Below are 11,959 nucleotides of genomic sequence, written 5' to 3'. Positions count from 1 at the left end.
TCAGGAGTTCTGGGCAAGCCTGGGTCTAGAAGTGAGATCCTGTCCCTACAAAAAAGAAAAAAATTAGCCAAGTATGGTGGCAGTGCACCTATAGTCCCAGCTACAGGAGTAGCTTGAGCCCAGGAGTTTGAGGTTACAGTGAGCTATGATTGCACCGCTGTGCTCCAACCTGGGTGATAGAGTGAGACTCTATCTCAAAAAGAAAAAAAATGTATCTTAATATTACACTAAAGAGAATAAAACTTTTACTGACAAAGGATAAAAGTGTATCTTGATATTTCATGAATGCAAACATTCGAGTAATCAATAAACACATAAGAAAGTAGTTAATGGCATTAATTTTTGGAAACATTACAAACTAAACCACAATGAGATATGCCTCTGATGGGTTAAAATTACAAATAAACCTGGCAATACCAGTGTGAGAATGAGGGCAGTTGGAACTCTCATACACTGCGGGTAGAATTATAACAGGTACAGCCACCTTGGCAAATGATGAGGCAGTGTCTACCAGAGCAGAACTCATGCATCTCCCACGGATTCAGAAGCTCCACTCTTAGGCACACACTCAACAGAAATGCAAATTATATATAACAAAAGGCATAGATGATAATGTTCATAGTAGTATTACTTCTAATAGCAACAAAGCAAAAACAAAAAATAAGAAACTAAAGCCAACTGTCCATACAGTAGAATGGATTTTAATATCGTGATAAGTGTAATTAATGTATTTAAAATAATGTTACAAGAAGCAAAAAGTATGACTCTCAAGCACAGAATGAATAGAGAAAAAGGGTTCAAGAGAATATATAATGCTTGACTCCAAATACATAAAGCTCAAAACAGGCAAATTAGCCTGTAATGACAGAAATAAAAATAGTGATTATCTTAGGAAGAAGGGTAATGATGAGAGGCTTCTAGAATACTGGTAATGTTCTATATCCTGCTTTGGATGCTAATTATGTGTGTTCCCTTTATAAAAATTCACCGAACTGCCATCTGATGATTTGCATACTTTTCTATAAATCTGTTATAATTTGAAGATAATGCTTATTAAAAACGACACACATATTAATGATCTATTGCTTTCTTTCACAAAAATCATCTGAAAACTTAGCTTGAGACAGCCCACGTGTGTTAGCTCACAGCTTCTATGCATCAGGAATCCAGGCATGACTTAACTGTGTCCTCAGACTCTGTGTCTTGTGGTCATCTCAGTGCTCAACTAGGAGGGATCTGCTTCCCAGCTCTCACATGTGGGTGTTGACAGCATTCAACTCCTTGTATGTTGTTAGACTGTGACTTCAGTTCCTCGCGAGCTATTCCCTCCCTCCATTCTTTACCACGTAGGCGTCTCCATAGAGTACCTCGCAACATAGCAACAGAATATGCCCACGAGGGAGGGTGTCAACAAGATAGAGCTCATGGTTCTTGTGACCTCATTGTGGAAGTGACGCCCATCACTCTTGCCATGTTCTCTTCATTAGAAGCAAGTCATGAGAGCCAGCTCACACACGTTAGGCCCAGAAGCTTCCACAAGCGCATAAATACTCGGAGGTCAGACTCCTTGGCTGTCCTTTTAGAAGACCGCCTACCACAGTGTGTTACCACTCGGAGTGAAGAACAACAGAAAAATAGACACCAGTGTTTATGAGTTGCTACGCATTTCCCACTGCATTTCCAGGGCGCGGGATACAGTCAGTCAAGCAGAGCTCTGTGTGAAATGGAAAGGTCTCTATTCCTATTTTACTTTGGTTGTGTTAATGGAGTTATTGTGACTTTCAACTGACCATTGGGCTTCTCCCAAAAGAAATAAAATTAAATTACACAGAGAAAAAACTATCCCCACATGAAGGAAGGGCAGAACACTTTGTTTTAATGGGTTTTGAAGAGACTCTGCCCAGTAACAAATGTTCTTAGTTATCCCGCCACCCACTTGAAAAGCGACTGGCATTTGGGGGAAGAATGGTGTAGTCTGGCCTTTTGCAGGAATCCTCATTTTATTGGAATGCAAGCCTTACTGCGAAATAGGGAAGAAGGGAAAGAAAATGGGAAAATGGCCGTCAACAACTGCTTTTAATGGAAATGGTATGATGTCCCCTCACCCTCTTCTTCATGGTTTTAAGTCAGTGATCCCCAGAGAGCAAATCTGGAGCTGCAATGAAAAGACTTCATTTGAGAAAGCCTGGTCTGCAAGTTCTCTCTTCTTTGATGCCCCAGTGAGAGGGAATGTTTCCATTGTGTGTGGGTTTTTGATATGTAGCTTTGAAAAGAATACTGAAGCCTCCCATGAAAAGGTCGAATACTGTGCTCTCTGCTGAGTAAAGAGAGTTGCTGTTTTCGAGGGAACCTTGAAATCCCACTCAAAGTCCCCACTTGTTCATGACCTGCCACTTTCTCCAGAGGCACACAAATGTTTCCTTCCTTTTATTTATTTATTTTCCAAGGAGGACACGACCCTCCTATTCTTTAATGCGAAGAGAAACAGAAGACTGAGGAACAAAGAATGGAAGTGCAGGTAGAAGTTTGTGAAGGTTGGGAAAAAATTGAGACAGGGATGTGTCCTTTCGGTCGTCCAGAGGCATGATGCACTGACATTGCAGACGTGGGAGGTTGGAGTCTGTGCAGTAGGCCTCTTTGTGCTGAATCCTTTCACTGCAAGTGCAGGAGAACCCAATGGAAATCACAGTACCGTGTTAACACACAGAAATCAGTTAACTAGACTTTTCAAGTAACTGGAACTGTCTGGTGCTCAGCACTACTGGGAAAATAGTAAGAAAGCAAGTAAGAGCTGGTCAGTTTAAACAGCACGCTGCATGGCATGTCCCAGGAAAAAAGAAAGCTACGGTTTTGTGCTTCCCAAACTTGGCTGAAAAATCAAAATTACCCAGGAAAGCTTTCAAACTTAGTTTCTACGACCTCATCTAAATCTACTAAATCAGAATCTCTAGGGGTGAGGTGTGTAAGCATCAGTGTTTCGAGAAAGGCCATAGGGAGGAGTTTCAGGTACAAACATACTTTCATTATGGCTCTATTATCCCATGCAAAGCAAATAGAGACTTCTGAATTCCAGTGATAATGTATGTTCATAAACCTTCCACGAGAGCCCGTCATTGAAGTAATGTAGGAAATTTCAGTTGGGCAGATAATTGCCTGAGTCTTTCCATCCGTTTTGCATACACGGGGTCCAAAGGAAATAGGACTTTCTCAGTATCAACCTTTCGCTGATCATTTCCTTTTTTTTTTTTTGAGTTGGAGTCTCACTCTGTCGCCCAGACTGGAGTGCAGTGGCCGCTCCCGCCACCGCAGCCTCGACCTGCTGGGCTCCAGCCATCCTTTCACCTCAGCCTTCCAAGTAGCTGGAACTACAGGCACGCACTACCACGCCCGGTTAATTTTTTTTTTTTAATTTATTGTAGAGATGAGGTCTCACCAAGGCGGGTCTCGAACCCACAGGCTCAAGCAATCTACTCACCTCAGCCTCCCAAAGCGCGGATTACAGGCTGAGCCACCAAGCCTGGCTCTCGCTGATCATTTCTTTCACAAACATTTCTATGCACTGAATGATATTTTGTTATTTTCCTTAAAAGCTCCCTGTTTTCTATAAGATATATGTTGGTACCCAACCCATCTATTGAATGGCTCAGTAAAACCCTCTCTAATTACTATTTCCATCCAGTTGTCATCTCTGACTCTCTCATTTTCCAAATGAAAGCAATCTGTCCCTCTTAGTTTTTCTCAAGTGCCAGGCCACTGGAAACAGGTGATTTTAACTTTCCCAGAAACATTTATTTTTTTATCCTTTGGACGTTAGTCCCTACTTCTCGCAGTGAGAACAGTGTCAGGAGGGAAGTTTCCTTCTTCTCACTTGTCCTAGGTTTGTGGCTGAGGCCCCTGTAACAAAAGACAGGTTCACAAGAGAAAAAGCAAACATATGTTTCATGTGCCATGGGAGACTTCATAAGGAAATGAAATCCCAAAGAAACAGAAAATCCTGTGTATTTTTATGCTAAGTTTGATGAAGAGATGGATAGTCATGGAGATGTATGATCAGACAACGGGTTGTATAATCTAATGGCAATAAACAAGGGGTAACTTAGGAAGGCCTGTTTGTTCAGATTCTCCTCTGTGTCCTTGTATCCTCAAAGGCTGCTCCTTTCCTCTGATATAGGGAAAGCACCTCTCAAATGAAGATCTAACGATCTGCTTAGAGGAGCAAAGCAAGGGGAAGACAAGAGTGGCCTTCCTGCTTCTGCTGTTTTCTCAAATGCCAAGGTGTCATATTTTGGGGTAGTGTGTACTGAAACCCATCATTAGATTGCTGCGTCTGGGCTGGAAAAGATTCCTTTCTTTTCTCTCTTGGGGGCTGGTAAGCCGGAAGTACTTGGGAAACCAATTCAGGAAGTCCTCCTCAACACTTGTCAGTCTGTCAAGTGTCTGTCTGAACCAGACCACAACTGAGTTGAGGAAAGTCTGTCTCTTCTGGTTCCACCAGACACCACTCACACTCAAGAAATGCACTCAGATCATTTAAGATGAGAAAACAGTGTTGATGAAGAAACTTCCTTAAAGTCTTCATCATATTCCTTCACCACCAGATTTCTTCCAACCAGCAGATTGTATTTTTCAATCAGTCCGAACAAAGCCGTGTTCTGAATCCCTGTTGATTCAAACATGAAGCGATTTTACACATCAAGCCCATCATGAAGACACTTCCCCACCAAGCAAGCGTGACAAATCCCAGGTCAGTTTTTCTTGAATTCAGCGGCTACACCAACTTAAAAGTCATTGGCTACTTTGGTCCAGCTGCTCAACTCGAATGAACAGAGAATGTAGGTAGCAGGCTCCATTCTTTGCGAAGCATTTTAATTAGGGTTTATGTGCCTGTCGTGTGAGTAAAGGCCAAGAACTTGGGAGTTTCCAGATGTATTTGGAGTCCACCTTTGCCACCTTCCTGCTGTGTAACCAAGGGAAGTAACCTGTTCTCGCCAAACCTTATTTTTCCTATTCATAAAACGGAAGCAATCCAACCAACTGGTCCTCAGTGTTGTGAGACTACAATAGAAGAAGGATGTGAAAGTGACTTATAAACTGTCAGGGGTCATCAATGTGCACTGAATGGTAATTGGCCACCTGTTTTGTCTTCCTACCATGCTGGTATATATTTAGTGCTGGTAAACAAACTATTTCATACAATACTTTTCAGAGTTTTCTTGCAAATATTTCATGCACAAATAACAGGTCGAATGCCAGGATGGAGACCTGAAGATGTGGAATAAAAAGTCATCTACCACTTTACTGAATAATTCCTTTTTTTATAATATAATCTCATTATGAGTCTGCCCTTGATTAATAGTACTATTCAAAAACTATTTATTGAACGGTTACTGTATGCCAGGCACTATCCTAATTAATGGGCAATGCAAACAATTATGTATACATATAGGGGAGTGAGGGGAGAAGGAAAAAAAGTTAATATATAAAAATGTATGTACTGTGTACATGTTATATGGCATATGATGACAGATACAAATAAGAAAACACTGTTCAGTGAAATTTCACATAGAACCATTATGAAAATCCTCTTTAATAATGTGGTTTTTGGGCAGATTTTCTGAAGAAAAGTGAGTTACAGGGTTATGAGGTAGAAAAACATTTAAAAGAAGAGGAAACTTTAAAGTCTGGGAGTGTGACACCTCCCGCTTTTTTTTTTTTTTTTTTTTTTTTTTTTGAGAATTGTTTTGGCTATTTGTATTCATTTATGTTTCCATATGAATTCCTGTATTGTCGTTTCCAGGTCTGAGAAGAATGCTGTTGGTAATTTAATAGGTATCACGTTAAATCTGTAGATTGCTTTGGGTAGGATGGACATCTTAACAATGTTGATTCTTCCAAGGCCTGACATCTAGGATCTACAAGGAACTCAAACGTGCCATAAAGAAAAAGAAAAAAAAAAACCCATTACAAAGTGGGCAAAAGATATAAATAGTTCTCAAAAGAAGACATATGAACAGCCAACAGATACATGAAAAAACGCTCAGCCTCACTAATCATCAAAGAAAGGCAAATTAAAACTACACTGAGATACCAACTAACTCCAGTCAGGATGGCCATCATCAATAACACAAAAAATAACAGATACTGGAGAGGATGTGGTGAAAAGGGAACACTTTTACACTGATGGTGGGAGTGTAAACTAGTATAGCCTCTGTGGAAAACAGTGTGACAATTCTTAAAAGATCAAAAAAATCGGCCTTCCATACAACCCCACAATGCCCCTACTGGGAATATACCTGGAAGAACACAAATCACTCTATAAAAAAGATACCTGCACACGTATGTTTATCACAGCATTGTTCACAGTAGCAAGAACATGGAACCAACCATGCTGCCCATCAAAAAAGGACTGAATAAAAAAAAAAAAAGTGGTGCATATACACAATGGAATATTATGCAGCCATAAATATGGACAAAATAATGAACTTCACAGCAACCTGGATGGACTTAGAGTCTATAATACTGAGTGATGTACTACAGAAACAAAGAACTGAGTATCACATGTTCTCACTCATAAGCAGTTGTTGAACAATTATTGTAATACTACAAGAAAAGGATTGCCAGCAGTAGGAAACTGCCAGGTATGGGGAGAAGGTGGGATTGGCGATAGTGGGAATCTGCCTGGTGGAGGGGAACACACCTCATCAACAAGGGTACCTGCATAATGAACATCTGTATACCTAACCCTGAATTGTACCCTACATCTCTAAAATAAAAAAAATTAAAAGAGAAAAAAAGAAGAGGAACAACAAGTGCAAATATCTGAGTTCAGGTGTGTTTGACGTGTTTAGGGCACAGCAAGGGAGCCTGAGGCTGGAACACAGAAAACATAGGAGGAGAGGTCAGAGAAGTACCTGAGTCCAAGTTGGGAAGAGCCAAGTGGACTTTGTAAGGCCTTTGGTTCTCACCACTCTGATGAGATGAGAAACCACTAGAGGATTTTGAGCCAAGGAGTGTCATAATCTGACTCAGCTTGTTGGAAAAAAACACTCTGGTTGTGGTGTGGAGAATGTTTGGAAGTTGGAAAGTCAGTTGGAAACCACCGTGGTCATTTAGACAAGGGACGATAGTGTTTAGAAAGGGGTGGCCGTGGAGGTGGTGATGAGGCGGTGTCTTTTGACTCCGGATGTCTTTCGAAGGTTTGGGAGGATTTGCTGACAGTCAACAGGCAGTGGAAGAGAAAGCTAGGAGTCAGGGATAATCCCGTGATGTTTATTTAGCCTGAGAATTGGAAGTTTGAATCTACAATTGACTAAGATGGGAACTGTGGTGAGTAGGTTTACAAGGTAGAGGGAGAAGCAAGAAGTCCATTTTGGACATATCGAGTGTGAAATGCCTAGCTATATCCATGTCATGAAGAGTGCACAGTTGAATATGTAAGTCCAGAGTTCAGCAGATGGGGTCTGGGTTGGACATAAACGTGGGCTTTTTAGCATCTGGACACCTTTAAAGCAACAGGAGAAAACGAGATAACCTAGGGAGTCAGCACAGACAGAAGAGATTCTTTGTTTCTATTTCTAAAGTTCCATTTTAGTTTTTAATAAAAAAAACTTTCAGAGAACCATGACCATATTCTTACAGACTGCTCCATCCAGTATAAGACTTTCACCTCACTGGCACAACCCAAGTTCCCAAGTTTTTGTCTCCTTCATTCTCACTTGTTAAAGGATGCTCCAAACAGCCATCGCTAGCAGCATTCTGAATTTCTCATCATTTCCTGCCTCTGCACCTTTGCTTGTCTTATTTTTTCCACTACGACTGGCCACTCCCACTTCTGCCTGTGAGATGTCACCCATCCCGCAAGGCCCATTGAAATCCTGTGTCAATGATGGAGTGATTTCTATTCTCCCACCTCCAAATCTCACCTGCTGCTCTTTCTTGGCATCCACTGTATGCGTCTGTAACTGTGGCCGGTGGTGAAGATTAGATCACTTGGCACTCACTTCAGCTTTCCTCCGCACTGCCTCCTGGTACTGAAGAAGCTGGAAAACTAATAAACCACTATTCCCAGACTCCTTCTCACCTGGAGTTTCAACCTGTGATCTAGTTCCTCAAGTGATAGGGACTCACATGAGATTGGAAGGCAAAAGTGGCCATGGTGAGGCAACGGCTACACTCAGGGAATTTCGGTTTTATGGCAGAGGTTTCTTTTTTTTTTTTTTCTCATTAAACTTTGTTTTAATGGGTCTCAAAATTCTGTGACAGATTTTTGGTCAAGTTGTTTCCATTAAAAAGTATTGATTTCAAAAACTAATAACTTAAAACTGCCACACGCAAAAAACAAAAAACACCGAAAACCAAAAATGGTCCACAAAACATTCTCCTTTCCTTCTGAAAGTTTTCCGATGCATTATTATCATTAACCAGTCTTTTACTATTAAACTTGAATGGCCAATTGAAACAAACAGTTCTGAGACCGTTCTTCCACCACTGATTAAGACTGGGGTGGCAGGTATTGGGGATAATATTCATTTAGCCTTCTGAGCTTTCTGGGCAGACTTGGTGACCCTGCCAACTCCGGCAGGCTTCTTGTCCACTCACTGCTTTGATGACACCCACAGCAACTGTCTGCCTCACATCACGGACGGCAAAACGACCCAGAGGAGGATAGTCAGAGAAACTCTCCACACACATGGGCTTGCCAGGAACCATATCAACGATGGCAGCATCACCAGACTTCAAGAATTTAGGGCCATCTTCCAGCTTCTTACCAGAACGGCGATCAATCTTTTCCTTCAGCTCAGCAAACTTGCATGCAATGTGAGCCGTGTGACAATCCAGTACAGGGGTATAGCCAGCACTGATTTGGCCTGGATAGTTCAGGATAATCACCTGAGCGGTGAAGCCAGCTGTTTCCATTGATGGATCATTTTTGCTGTCACCAGCAACATTGCCATGGCGAACGTCTTTGACAGACACATTCTTGACATTGAAGCCCACGTTGTCCCCAGAAAGGGCTTCACTCAAAGCTTCATGGTGCATTTCAACAGACTTCACTTCAGTTGTAATGTTGACTGGAGCAAAGGTGACCACCATGCCAGGTTTGAGGACACCAGTCTCCACTCGGTCCACAGGGACAGTCCCAATACCACCAATCTTGTAGACATCCTGGAGAGGCAGATGTAGGGCCTTGTCAGTTGGACGAGTTGGTGGCAGGATGCAGTCCAATGCTTCAAGCAGCGTGGTTCCACTGGCATTACCATCTTTACGGGTGACTTTCCATCCCTTGAACCAAGGCATGTTAGCACTTGGCCCCAGCATGTTGTCACCATTCCAACCAGAAATTGGCACAAATGCTACTGTGTCAGGATTGTAGCCAATTTTCTTAACGTAAGTGCTGACTTCCTTAACAATTTCTTCGTATCTCTTCTGGCGTAGGGTGGCTCAGTGGAATCCATTTTGTTAATGCCAACAGTTAGTTGCTTCACACCCAGTGTGTAAGCCAGGAGGGCATGCTCACGGGTCTGCCCGTTCTTGGAAATACCAGCTTCAAATTCACCAACACCAGCAGCAACAATGAGGACAGCACAGTCAGCCTGAGATGTTCCTGTAATCGTGTTTTTGATGAAGTCTCTGTGTCCTGGAGCATCGATGATAGTGACGTAGTACTTGCTGGTCTCAAGTTTCCCCAGGGAGATATTAATGGTGACGCCACGTTCACCCTCAGCTTTCAGCTTATCCAAAACCCAGGCATACTTGAAGGAGCCCTTTCCCATCTCAGCAGCCTCCTTCTCGAATTTCTCGATGGTCCTTTTGTTGATGCCGCCACATTTGTAGATCAGGTGGCCGGTGGTGGTGGACTTGCCGGAATCGATGTGTCCAATGACGACGATGTTGACGTACGTCTTTTCCTTTGCCATTTTGGCCTTTAGGGGCGCCTTTCATGACACCTGTGCTCCGGGGGCAAACTCATTGCGAAAAAGGGCAGAGGTTTCTTATTCTTTTGAGGCACCGTGGACAGTCTCTAGGGTCTCAGGTGTTGAGTGGAAGACAGCAGAATCCACAACAGTGAGGTTTTCACTAAAGCAGTTTGTGGTTGCTTGAAAAGCATCCAACTTTGCTTCTATGACCTTTCTAGAAATTCTGTTCTTACATCAATGCTTTCTGTTTAAAGTCTGTAGAGTAGATTCTGTTTTTGCAGCTAAACATCCTGACCTAAAAACCATCTTTCTATAGCATCTTGCTTTGCTGGATAACATGTTCTGATGCACTTTTATTTTCTCTCTAGATTGTTTAACTCCTTTAAGACAGGAGGTGAACAAATCAAAGTCCCCCACCCCTTGGTCCACCTAATTGTGTACGAGGGAATCCTGGGTGTCCCAGCAAACTCACGGGGATGCTGCAAGGTATTTTTAACACAGTGATATCAGTTGAACACTGAGGAAACTACTATTATGGAGTTGTTTGAACCTATCTACTTAATAAAGGGCATTGTTTATTCACACTGTGAATAAATTACTGCACATCAAGGGTATCATGAGCCGAGAACATTGGCACAGCACCTCTGTTCGAGGAGTTGAATAAAAATAAATGTGTGTCTCATCTGCGCTTAGATGAGATTCGAGAAGTACAGTCCTTCTCCGTTCAGGAACGAAGGGAAATCTGGCCCGGTCACCAGTCATGGCAGGGAGGACTGAAAATTAGGACTTCATCGAGGCTTGAACTAGGTAGCATCTCAAATAGGGTTCTTTAATTTTTTTTTTTTTTTTTTGAGTTGGAGTCTCCCTCTGTCACCCAGACTGGAGTGCAGTGGCCGCTCCCGGCCACCGCAGCCTCGGCCTGCTGGGCTCCGGCGATCCTCCCGCCTCAGCCTTCCAAGTAGCTGGAACTACAGGTGCATGCTACCACGCCAGGCTAATTTTTGATTTATTGTAGAGATGAGGTCTCGCCAAGTTGCCCAGGTGGGTCTCGAACCCGTGGGCTCAGGCAATTCACTCACCTCAGTCTCCCAAGGCGCGGGATGACAGGCTGAGCCACCGAACCTGGCTCGGGTTCTTTAATTTTGATTGAATATCATGGGAAACACCCCAGTGCCCACAGCAGACGGAGGACCTAGTGACTGTCTCTGCATCCCTGATGCTGTTAGGGTAGCTCTCCTGGAGTCCTCTTGTCAGTTTCCTCTCTGTCCTCTGTGCCTCTGCATTGCCGCATCTTATTGGCTAACACGAAGCAAAAGAGCCCAGCGAGGAGGTCAGCCATAGGCAGGCAGCCTAGCTGAGGCCGTGATGGAGATGAAAGGCTGTGTTCTGATTGTTGGCATGCCAGCTCCGATCTTTTGCCAAATGATATTTACACAGCTGAGAAGGGTATGTTAGTTTCATGTTCCTTCTACACAGGAGTCAGAGCCATTTTCTCAAGAGAAGTATCCTAAATGGACTGCATATGTTTTATAATACCAAATGAGCTTCTCATCCTCAGATCCTTGAGTCCCTAAATACCACTGCTTTGGCTAAGCGGGCAGGCTCCTTTCTGGCCAGGACTCTGACAGGAATCCAAATTCTAGATGATTCTACTTCAGAATATGGCTTGAATCACACTGGGGTTTTGTAGTGTGTGAATTCAATTCATTATGGTCACTGAGGTTTAGCCTTCATCTGCACGACCTAGAATTAATGTGAGGAGACATGTGATCAGACGGTTTTCAACTCAGCCAAATCGTCCTGAGAGCTCAGGAACTGTGGTTCAAACCTGGGACCCCATCCACCAAGAGCAGCAATTAGGCGGCTACGACACAACCCACCGAGTTGACTTGGACTTGCCTAGTGGAAACATGAGTCAGCGCTCTCTGGGGAGCAGTAGCCAGCCTGTGGACCAAAGAGTGTATGGACAGAGAATGTAAGGCATTGACAAGCAACTTCCCTTTTACAGAAAGGGAAGTTACAAGCAAGTTGTACTACTCAGG

The 11,959-nt window shown here is 43.0% G+C and overlaps 1 pseudogene across 1 annotated transcript; it reads right to left on the bottom strand.

The window, feature by feature from the left end:
• Positions 1–8,525: 8,525 nt before the first annotated feature.
• Positions 8,526–9,960, bottom strand: LOC103261485 (annotated as a pseudogene). Its single transcript, XR_504357.2, has one exon. The product of XR_504357.2 is annotated as an elongation factor 1-alpha 1 pseudogene (transcript).
• Between the last annotated feature and the right edge of the window lie 1,999 nt (positions 9,961–11,959).

This window comes from Carlito syrichta, unplaced genomic scaffold (assembly GCF_000164805.1).
Source record: "Carlito syrichta isolate Samal-C Ts95f unplaced genomic scaffold, Tarsius_syrichta-2.0.1 Scaffold303719, whole genome shotgun sequence".
NCBI classification, from domain to species: Eukaryota; Metazoa; Chordata; class Mammalia; order Primates; family Tarsiidae; genus Carlito; species Carlito syrichta.
The sequence above is the reverse complement of the archived record's forward strand: the minus strand, read 5'-3'. Positions and strand labels throughout refer to the sequence as shown.